Here is an 11,726-nt window from a genome sequence, read left to right as displayed (position 1 = left end):
GAAGTTGCAGTGGAGCAGACTAAAGATAGTGAATCTTATTTCCCTGAAGTTGCAGTGGAACAGATTGAAGCTATAAATAAACAGATCTTATCTCTCTGAAGTTGCAGTAGAGCAGATCATAGCAAACATTATCTCCCTGAAGTTATAGCGGAGCAAGTTGAAGTGACAGGTCTTATCTCCCTGAAGTTGCAGTAGAGCAGACTGAAGATAGCAAATCTTATTTCCATAAAGTTATAGTGGAACAGATTGAAGCTATAAATAAATAGATATTATCTCTCTGAAGTTGCAGTAGAGCAGATCATAGCAAACATTATCTCCCTGAAGTTGCAGTGGAGCAAGTTGAAGTGACAGGTCTTATCTCCTTGAAGTTGCAGTAGAGCAGACTGAAGATAGTGAATCTTATTTCCCTAAAGTTGTAGTGGAACAGATTGAATCTATAAATAAACAGATCTTATCTCCCTGAAGTTGCAGCGGGGCAGGTTGAAGTGACAGGTCTTATCTCCCTGAAGTTGTAGTGGAGCAGACTGAAGATAGCGAATCTTATTTCCCTGAAGTTGCAGTTGAACAGATTGAAGCTATAAATAAATAGATCTTATCTCTCTAAAGTTGCAGTAGAGTAAATCATAGCAAACCTTATCTCCCTGAAGTTGCAGTGGAACACGTTAAAGTGATAGGTTTTATCTCCTTAAAGTTGCAGTGGAGTAGACTAAATATAGCAAGTCGTATCTCCCTGAGGTAGCAAGGAAGTAGACTGAAGATCTTATCTCCCTAAGCAGTAGTGGAGTGGATCGAAAATGGCTAATCTTATCTTCCCAAGATAGTAAGGGAAAAAAATGAAGCCACCAGCCTTATCTCTTTGAAGTTGCAGTGGAGTAAGTTGAAATCATTGATTTTTATCTCCTTGGAGTTCCAAGAAAGTAGATTAAAGCACTATTTCTTATACACCTAATGGCGCAGGGGGATAGAATGGGACAACTTGAAGAAAAGAAGTGCCAAGAAGTCAGGATTCAGCAAGACCGGGAAAAATTGGTCCTTTTAAAGTCTTTGCTTTATTCCCGTTACACGACAATGAGCAAAGAGGGGCAACTGTAGAAGGACCATTTCAGCCGGGCCCATAAAATCATTAAAACAAAAAAAAACTCCCAATAAATAAAGGTCCATTTATAGTTTTTACTAGCTCATACAAAAATGAAACCGTAAAATAAAACCAAATAAATAGTAAACCAAAATAAACTTTTAAGGGTCCAGTGTCCTTTTACAAACTTCCAGGCTAAAATCATAAATTAAAGGCCTAAACATTAAATCTAACCCAAGCCCGGATACTAAGTCTAACCCAACAATCCTAGATGGCCCAAAGGGGCCCAACAATTTGAAAATACCAGAAACCCTAGAGGTTTCTGGAACATGCTAGCATCATAGCCAGTTAGGGAATTGGGCCTTCATGAGTGGTTTCCCACGCACGGCCTTGCCACATCACAGTCTTCTCCTCCGTACGGCGCTCTTGAGCCAGTAGAACTTGTTAGAAGAAGCCAAAGAAATGACAAAAAGTGCAACAAAGAAATAACATAAAATGAAAAAAGAAACAATTGTAATTTAATTCTTTTAATTTTTTTTCTCTTCGGCTATATAAGGCCAATTGTAAACAAGGAATAGAGAAAAAACGCATACTGAATACCAGAAAAAGGCAATCAAAAAAAATTATCAAAAGGTGATTTCAAATTCTGTCTCCTTTCTTTGAAGTTTTTTTTCCTTTTGTTTGTTTGGAATTTTTAGCATGGAAAAACGAAAAGAGATTACCTAAATCGATGCCGATGACAGCCCAAACACCTCAGAAGCATGGAGGTTTGGGCGAGGGTCGAATGATGTTGAAATCCTTTTCATTCTTTGAATCTCACTTCGTTTTTTTTTTTGAAAAAATAACAGAGGATTTAAAGTTTTTTTGTGAAGAATAAATGAGAGAATGAGACTTACCAAATCTCCATGGGTATAGTCAAAGTTCTCCGTCGCTGGTAAGTTCAGGCCATCATCTGCGCGCTGTCGGCCACCGGATATGGTGGTGGTTCGGCTGCTGCAAGTTTATTAATTGGAACCCTAATTGAAAGGGTTAATAATTTTGGAGGTTTTTATTTAGAAAAGGGAATTTCGTAAGCTTTTAAAATATATAAATATAATAAAGGTTATATTAATTTTTAAAGCAGCGCAATTAAGGAGGGAAAAAGCCCGCGCGTTGACCCGATTTGTAAGCTGGATATGAGCATTTTTACCTTAAATGGGAAATTTACACGGCCAGTCCCTCCCATTTGCGTCACCTTTAATTTAATCCTATCCTATTTCTTTCATTTTTGCCCTGAAGTTTGCACGCCATTCCAATTCAGTCTGCGCTTGAATGCTGTTTTTTGGGGTTGGGAACATTTGCACTTTTAGCCCTTGTGCAATCAATCGCATTGCATTTTGGTCCTTATGTCAGTTTCATTGATTTATTTTATTTATCAATTATCTCTGTTAGTTTAATTTTATTTCAATTAAGTTTTCTTTTTATTTCAATATGTATAATTCATTATTTAAAAAAAAAAATCATTTAGAATTCGTCTTTAAAAAAAATTATTTAAATATACACTTGGAATTACTTTAATAATTTTACTTTGTTTATTTTTTTATTTGTTTAAATTCTAAAATTATTGTTTTAAAATTCTCTTTTATATTATACTGTTTTAAAGTTTTGCATAATATTTACTTTAAATTACCTTTATATTATATATATAGTTTATGTCAAAATTAGTTTTATTCTATGTACATTATCAACTCCATGCGGTTTTATGTATATTTTTTTAAAAAAAATCTATTTTGGTATATATATTACTTTTCAAATCTATTATGTATATATTTCATGCCTTAAAAAATATTTTATTATATATTTTCATTATTTAAAACCCTTTCATGCATTATTATCTTTTTTATATATTATATGTATACCATCAACTTTAAATAGATATTTCGTTTTTAAAAATATTTTGTACATTATTTACTCAAGACTTCTTCTTTCATAATGGCTATTTGAATAATCATTCATATATTATTGGTTCTTTTTTATTTTATACATGTAAATTATTTCAAATTCTAGCATATGTTTTTCATTTGTAATTTCTCATGTGTTTTTAAATTGTTTTATACCATATCCTAGTTTCCATATTATTTTGAATATTATGTGTGTTTTTTTGTTTTCATATTGTTTCATATATTATTAGTTCATATTGTCAATTAGTATTTGGTGTCACTATCTTAATTTTATTTATCTATGTTTGAAAGCTTGTTATAGTTTTTATTTTGGTTTGTTTTAATTATATTTTTAGTTTTCATTATTTTGATTGTTAATGTGTGGATATGAGCTTATTGTTACTTTGTACATGTTAATTTGTTTTTTTTTCATTCATTAATAAAGTTCGCTATCCATTTATATTGTCTCATGTCTATAATTTCGCCTTTCATTCGCAATTTTCGCATTGTAATTTTCAGCTTTTTGATCCAAAATTAATTATTCCATTTTATTTCAAGTCAAATTAATGTATTTTGAGCCGACTCTATAAAACAAAGGCGATGTTTGATGCTTGGAAATTCGGAAAGTCGTGCCCTAACGTGCTGGGTTTCGATATTCCGTTTGTCCAAATAATCAAATATCCCTTTAAAATTTCGTCTGCGTTTTCTAAACTTTAAAACAAAGGTGATGTTTGCTGTTCGAAAATTCGGGAAATCGTGCCCTAACGTGCTGGGTTTCAATCTTTTGTTTGTCCAAATAATCAAATATCCCTTTAAAATTTCGTCCGCGTTTTCTAAACTTCAAAACAAGGCAATGTTCTATGTTTGGAGATTCGAGAAATCGTGCCCTAACGTATTGGGTTTCGATTTTTATTTGGACCAATAAATCGAATATCCTTTTTGTAATTTTCAAATGTATGAGCTTTTAGAAGTCAAGAATTGATCATGGTTTCGAGGGTTTAAAGGATCGTGTCCTAACGTGCTGGATGTGATACTGTATTCCTATGAAACAAGAGAATTTTGACGTCCAATTTGAGCCATTCAAATGTTTTAAAAGAAATTGTATTTCAAAACAATTTTTTAAATCTTAGATATAAGGACATTATTTAATCAATTTGGTACCAATTTTGGGCGTAGCGAGAGTGCTAATCCTTCCTCGCATGTAACCGACTCCCGAACCCGTTTTCTCAAATTTCATTGGTCAAAATTGATTTAAATGGAATAAAATGTTTTATTTGGTGATCCAATCACACCTAAACAAAAAGGATTGGTGGCGACTCCACACTTCGTTTAAAGGTCGATCCCCTTATTTTTCCAAATATAAAAATTGGTTTCGACAGCGGGTTTTCACCTTGGCCTCCCTTTTTTTCAGATGAAATACCTTTTGACTGAATCTAAATTCATAGGGTTGCGCAAATCTCTACCATCCATCACAGTCAAAATCAATGCTCCTCCAGAAAAGACCTTTTTTACAATATAAGTTCCTTTTCAATTCGGCATCCATTTTCTTCTGAAGTCCTTTTGTATAGGAATGATCTTTTTCAACACCAGGTCCCCCTAATGGAATTTTCTAGGGTGAACCTTTTTGTCATAAGCTCGCATCATTCGTTTTTTAGTACATTTGACCATGACGGATAGCTTTTAGATTCTTCTCTTCGATCAAGTTCAACTGATCATATCGAGATTAGATTCATTATGTTTCATCTAACTTCAACTTTGTTAAAACTCGGAGAGAAGGAATCTCAACTTCAATTGGCAAGACTGCCTCCATTCCATAAACCAATGAGAAAGGAATTACCATGGTGGAGGTTCTGACAGACGTTCGATAAACATAAAAGGAAAATGGTAACTTCACATGTCAATCTTTATAAGTCTTTATTATTTTCCCCATGATCTTCTTAATATTCTTATTAGCTGCCTCCACTGAAACATTCATTTTTCGGCAATATGGTGACAAGTTGTGATGTTTGGCCTTGAATCGACTACAAACCTCTACTATCTTGCTGTTGTTCAAATTTAATGCATTGTCAGATATGATCATTTCTTGCATTCAATATCAACATATGATCTCTTTCTTCAAGAATTTGCTAACTAACGACTTTGTGACATTGATAGAAGAAGCGACTCCTACCCATTTGGTGAAGTAATCAATGACCACAAAGATGAATCGATGCCCATTGAAAGCTTTTAGTGAAATTGGCACAATGACCTCCATGCCTTACATAGAGAAATGTCATGGAGAAGTCATAACATGAAGAGGTAAAGAAGGCACATAAATTTTGTCTTCATAAATTTTGCATTTGTGACATCTCTTGGCATAATTAATATAATCCCGTTCGATGATGGACCAATAATATCTTAATCTCATGATTTGCCTGGCCATTGTAAATCTATTAGTATGTGTTCTACAAATACCCTAATGGACTTCTTCTAAGATTTTCTTGGCTTTAACAGCATCTACTCGCCTTAGCAACACTTGGTCCTTTCTTCTTTCGTATAGGATCTCCCCATTTGGGACATACTCATTGGCTAGCCTCATTAGCGTCCTTTTATCATTCTCGGTTGCCTATTCAAGGTATTCACGGTTCTTTACATATTGCAATATGTCATGGCACTAAGGGTGGTCATCCCTTTCTTCTTCCTCAATGTTGTACAATAGGTCGGGGCCTTATAAATGCTCATCTAAATCTTCTTGTTTGTTTACTTTGACCATGGCGGCTAAGAGAGCTAATGCATCGGTCAATTGATTTTCATCTCGTGTGAGGTAGAAGGAGGTGATGTCATTAAACTTCTTAATTAACTCAAGAACTAGCTTTCGATAACCAATCAGTTTTGGATCTCTCATCTTTCATTCACCTCTGAGTTGATAGATTACTAGTACAGAATCCCCATATACTTCCAGCACCTTGATCTTGTGTTCTATGGCCGTACGGATACCCATGATACATGCTTTATATTTTGTCATATCATTCGTACAATCAAAATCAAGTTTACTGGTGAAAGGATAATGTTCTTCGTCTAGGGATACTATGACTGCCCCAACTCTATTACCCATAGCGTTTAAGGCGCTATCAAAATTCAGCTTCCAGGAATATTGTCTTGGAGCACTTTCTTCAATGGCTGCAACATACATCAAATCTTCATTTGAAAATTAAAATTCAAATGCTCGTAATCTTCTAGAGCTCTGCTAGCTAGGAAATCTACTAATTTTCAACCCAAATGGCATTACTTTATAATAAAATATTCCTCACGTTGTTCTGAACGTGATCTTCTTCATATCATCATGATGCATCTTTATCTGGTTATATCCGGAGAAACTGTCCATGAAGGAAAACATTGAATGACCTACCATGTTGTCTACTAAGGTATTGATGTGGGGCAACGAGAAATTGTCCTTTGGGCTGCCATTGTTTAAATCCTGATAATCAACACATATTCGCACTTTCCCATATTTCTTAGGGACAAAGACTATATTGACTACCTACTCTGAATATTTGACCACTTGTAGGAAACAAGCGTCAAATTGTTTCTTGGGCTCTTCTTTGAATTTCAACGGGACGTCGGGCATCATTTTTCGAAGTTTTCACTAAAACAGCTTCCATTCTTCCTTTATGGGAAACCGGTGTACCACAACATTAGTACTTAGACCAAGCATGTCCTGATAAGACCATGCAAAGACATCTTTGAATTCTTAGAATAACTCAACGAGGTCTCGCCTTGTTTCTGCAGTGATGCAAGTTCCAATTTTCACCTCTTTATTTTCTTGTTCATTCTCTAAACTCACAATTTCCACTGACTCTTTGTGAGGTAAAATATGTTTCTCATCTTGCTTTACCATCTTTAACAAATCAGGAGACAAGTTACAATCTCGATCATCTTCAAAATCCTATGGTCCTTCTAGACACATATCCTGCTCAAAAGGAGACTCTGAGTTAACAACCGCATCACTCATGTCATTGATATCTGGAGACCTATTATAGGAATAAAAGGAGACCCAAGAAACAAATAAATTTAAGAATGATTAGTTGTGTCGTATAAGTTTGAATGAAGGAGATAGTGAAGTGTTTATTAAATAGGATATAAAAATGCATTGTTTTCATTAAAATAAAGATAATGGACATGTACCTTTTTCACAAAAGGATCCCTCTTGTTCCTAGACTTAGAGCAATAGGTATGTTCTGAATATTACTCTGAAATGGTCCTAAAAACTACAGGGATCTCCTCTACAGTCTAGTTGTTAAGAACACTTTCGGGGATATAGGGATGAATTTTTGATAGGTTCCCTTCTTCAGTTCCATCTTCAGAGCCACAAACATATTCCCTTTCTGAATCCTAAATATCTTCAAAGAATTCTAATTCTTTGTTGTCCATCAAGCTCTATACCAGAGTTCTGAACTCGACGCACTTTTGGATTTCATTAAATTTATTGGATGTAATGAAATGTAATGTTAATGAATGGAAAAGATGTATGCAAAAAGGCGTTGATTCCAGTTCAATTCCATTAGAAAAACTTTACTAGAAAATAAGTTTTTATCCCATAAAGCGAATACATATACAACCTCGCTTTAACACTCAAAACCCTAACTTTCCCAATAGGCCAAGCTAATTCTCGGCCTTGATCTGACTCCGATTCATATTTCAAGCTTTGAATTACTAGGGTTTGCAAATGGTTAGCCACTTCTCGTACTCAGGCCACAGCTTCGCTCATAATGTGGTCCATATCTCTAACCTGCCCTTCTCACAAGCTATCACATTTCTCTTGTTGCCTTTTCTCAGACCATATCCATACGGCCACATGGTCTTCCACTTTATCAAGAAATCTCTTTTCTATGACAAGCTCTCTATTTAGCAACTAAACATGAATCAACACCATTTTTTCTAAGATGAAAATGTAATGCAATCACAGCCAAAACAAAATGCAACAAGTTAATATATTCTATATAAAGCTAAAATATAAAGCAAAAAATAATAAATAGAGCATTTATTTGGGTGACCGCTAAAGGTTTGACATGGAGAGGTGGCCGAGTGGTTCAAGGCGTAGCATTAGAACTGCTATGTAGACTCTTGTTTACTGAGGGTTTGAATCCCTCTCTTTCCGCACCTTCACTAGGGCTGGCGTTTAGGGTTCATTACATGCAGTTTGGTTATAAAGTAAAGGTACTTGAACTGAAAGATTCCTCGATCTTCATCCATTATAGGTTCATAAAAACAGGTTTAGTTTAGGGGAATACATTTCCCTATACCTTTGCGGAGGTAAACATATCACGAAGACATAGGTGCAGATGTATCCCGAAAGCGATCCACTATCCTATGCGGAGGTGAAGACCTCACGAAGGAATAACTTTCTACTCCCACTTAAGAAGGGTAAAATAGAATGATTATGCCATGCAATATATATGAAAAAATAATAAGATAAACTCAAACCAATAAAACAGACGTATTAGATCGTTATGTAACCCAAGATAACAAAAACATTATTCACTACCAAAATAAAGCATGAAGGGTGAAATGTAAGGAAGGAATTGTAAATTTAAACTGAATTATCAATTTTTGACAAAAGACTAAAAAATAATCAACTCGCAACTTGACTCTCTTATTTTATCCCTAGCGGAGTCGCCAGTTGTCAAAACCCTTTTTTTGGCTCAACTTTTTATTTTAAAAATGAAGATGGAGTCGCCACCAATCTTTTTTATTTAGGTGTGATCAAATCACCTTGAAACTTAATTATTTTAATAAAATATTAAATATACTAAAACGATAATCTTTAGTTTACAAAATCCAATAAATGAGTTCGAGAGTCAGTTACATATGAGGAAGGATTAGCACCCCCATAACGCCTAAAAATTGTACCTAGTTGATGACTTGATGTCTTAGCGTAAAAAAATTGAGAATCCGAAGAAAATTTAAAATGAAATCCCTTTCGCACGACGTTATTTGATGGTATTGAAAAAGTCCCTATCTAAATTGAATTTTTTCTTTAACGAGATCTTCACATTTTGGGTCGATAAAGACGAAAAATCATATCCTGTAAGTTGAGGCACAAAATCTTGAATTTTCGAAAATAAGAACACTCACCTTTTAATTATTTCTCAAATCTTATATATTTAATTAATTTTTTTTTAAAAAAAAAAGAGAAGGGACGTTCGATTATTTCAGTTCAAGGAGAAAATCGTACCTCGTCAGTTAGGGACACAATCTCTCGAATCCTCAAAATAAAGAATATCGCATTGGTTTTAATTTCTTCTTATGCATTGTGCAAAAATGAATGCATCACTTAATTGGATATGCAATTGAGTGTAGTGCAGAAATAAATAAACGTATCTAAGCATAATGGATAACATGGTAATGACTAAAATAAAATAACTACACAAGAAAAAAATAAAAACATAAATAAAAAATTTGAAATGACCATAGTAAAATACTAATATAAGAAGAGAAATAACGATGATTACTATAATCAAATAGCAATAAAACAACTATAATAATAATAACACAAATAGATGATAATAACAATAACAATAATAATAACGATAATGACGTGGTTAATGTCATATTTAATAATAATAAATAATAATAAATCAAATACATAAGTAAAAATTGTTTAATTTAAAGGTCAAAAATGTAAATAATAAAATTAAAAATACTAAGAAAACAAAAATATATTAAAAATAAATGAGTTAAATTAAATAAAAGACCTAAACAAAACTGTGGTAAAATTTAAAGGATAAACTACGAAGAATTCGAAAATAAAAAATTAAAGTAAAATAAAACAGAAAAACACAGGGAGTCAAAATGCAATTATCCCAACCACTGCACATGTGCCATATTTAAAGAAGCTGCCAATCAGTTAGAGGGACCAAATTGAAAATGTAATAAAATTTAAAGTGTAAAATTAAAAACAAAAACTAACCATAAAGAATCAAAATAAAATAAAATAAAACAGGGTCCTAGATGGTTATTTTCCAAACCCCTTATGTCAACAGTGGGTCAAAGGATGGAATCGCAAGGAAATTAAAATAATGGGGTAAAAGTTTAAAAAATAAAAGAGGAATAGAACGAAATTGAAAAGAGCCATAAAAGCGGAAGGACTATAGAAGAAATTTGACCCACATTTTTAAAACGCGCTAATCCTAGGGAATCCCGATCGAGTTTTCGATTCACCCATCAAAACAACTCAGTTTTGGACATTTTAGGCTATGCCTCAAAATGACGTAGTATGGTCTCTTTATATAAGTTAATAAATAATAATAATAAATTCATTTCCCCTTTTTTTCTAAAAAAAATATTCTTCTTTTTCTTTTCTTTTTTTTCACTTAAGAGGCCTTCCCCCTCTGATCCCAAAGGCCGCCGCAACCATCGGTCATCTACGACGGCAACGGCAACGGCGACTTTCTCCTCCTGTGACCAGAAAATACCCAAAACGCCCCTTTTGAGCCTTTTTTCCGAAGAACACAAATATAGGGTTGGAACCCCCAAAATCTTGACCAAAATCGGACCAAATACGGGGAAACTTTTCAGTTTCTCCCTTTTCCAATAGGGCCTTTAACGAATTTTAAGGGATTCGAAGCCCTCTCAAGTTGGAAAAGAGGGCCCTTACAACAGAGGCACAGTGAAACAGGAAAAAAGCGTAGCTTTTCTGCTTTTCCCTTTCTTATATTTTGAAACTTAAAAAAAACGAATGAATAGATGAACTATCTCTTGTTAAACTTTTTTTTCTCTTTTTTTTATTCTCATTGATCTCCTTTGTTACAAACTGTTTTCGACCTTTATAGCTGTAATATAATACATTATATTATTTGTTTTGTCTTCTTTTTTCTTCTATTTCTGCCTCTGTCATTTGCTTTTGTTTCTCTGTTATTTTGCAGGTGGTGGTGGCAGAAGGGCGAAGTCAACGGCACGCCTGCCGACATGGTGAGGCTGCGGCGCGAGAAAGAGCTAGGGTTTCTATTTTTTTTTAAGGTTTCAAGCTTTTAGGGATTTTGTATTTGGGCTTGTAATTAATGGACTTTTATTATTTATTTATTTGTTTGATGTTGTTTGGGTTGGACAAAATTGGGTTGTTACACCACTATCTATTTAGTTAGTCATTGAATTTCCTTGATTTTCTCTGAGTTAACGTTGATTCCTCATATTGAAGAATTTTTCAATGCTAGCTTCGAAAATGCACTTACTCGGATTGATTTTCATGTTGTATCTATGCAATATTGTGAACACGTTCGAAAGGTCATTTATATGTTGTTTCATGGAAGCAGTTTTGATCAGCATATCGTCAACGTACATCTCCATATACCTTTCTATATGATTTTGAAATAATTTGTTCATCAATTGTTGGTATATAATACCTATGTTCTTAAGATCGAAAGGCATCATCTTGTAGCAAAATAGCCCGTCTTCAAGGATGAATGTTGTTTTTTCTTGGTCTTCCTCTACCATGAAATTATCTGAAATGTTGTCCACACTCACCAATTGTTGATACAATGATACAATAAGGAAGAGATACAGAGGAGAGAGTAATGATAACAATGGAGGCTAATTCACCTAATCAAAGCAGAGAGCTAGATGTTATAAAGAGTGAATGTGAGGAGAGTATGAAGGTTTAAGACTAAAGGTGAGTTAGCAGGGTGTAGGCTTGGTACCTTAAGAAGTCAATCTCTTCTTCTTCTGTAATAGCCCAATGTTTAGTGGTGTCAGAA

At 33.9% G+C, this 11,726-nt stretch overlaps 1 long non-coding RNA gene across 1 annotated transcript; it reads right to left on the bottom strand.

Moving 5' to 3' along the window:
• Nucleotides 1-1,140: 1,140 nt before the first annotated feature.
• Nucleotides 1,141-2,139, bottom strand: LOC107944330 (uncharacterized). The gene is made up of 2 exons (XR_001696191.2): nt 1,972-2,139; nt 1,141-1,500 (listed from the first exon to the last, which is right to left on the bottom strand). It is a non-coding gene; the product is annotated as an uncharacterized lncRNA (long non-coding RNA).
• Between the last annotated feature and the right edge of the window lie 9,587 nt (nt 2,140-11,726).

The sequence above is a fragment of the Gossypium hirsutum genome, chromosome A12 (genome assembly GCF_007990345.1).
Source record: "Gossypium hirsutum isolate 1008001.06 chromosome A12, Gossypium_hirsutum_v2.1, whole genome shotgun sequence".
Taxonomy (NCBI): domain Eukaryota; kingdom Viridiplantae; phylum Streptophyta; class Magnoliopsida; order Malvales; family Malvaceae; genus Gossypium; species Gossypium hirsutum.
This window is presented reverse-complemented; position numbering and strand designations above follow the sequence as displayed.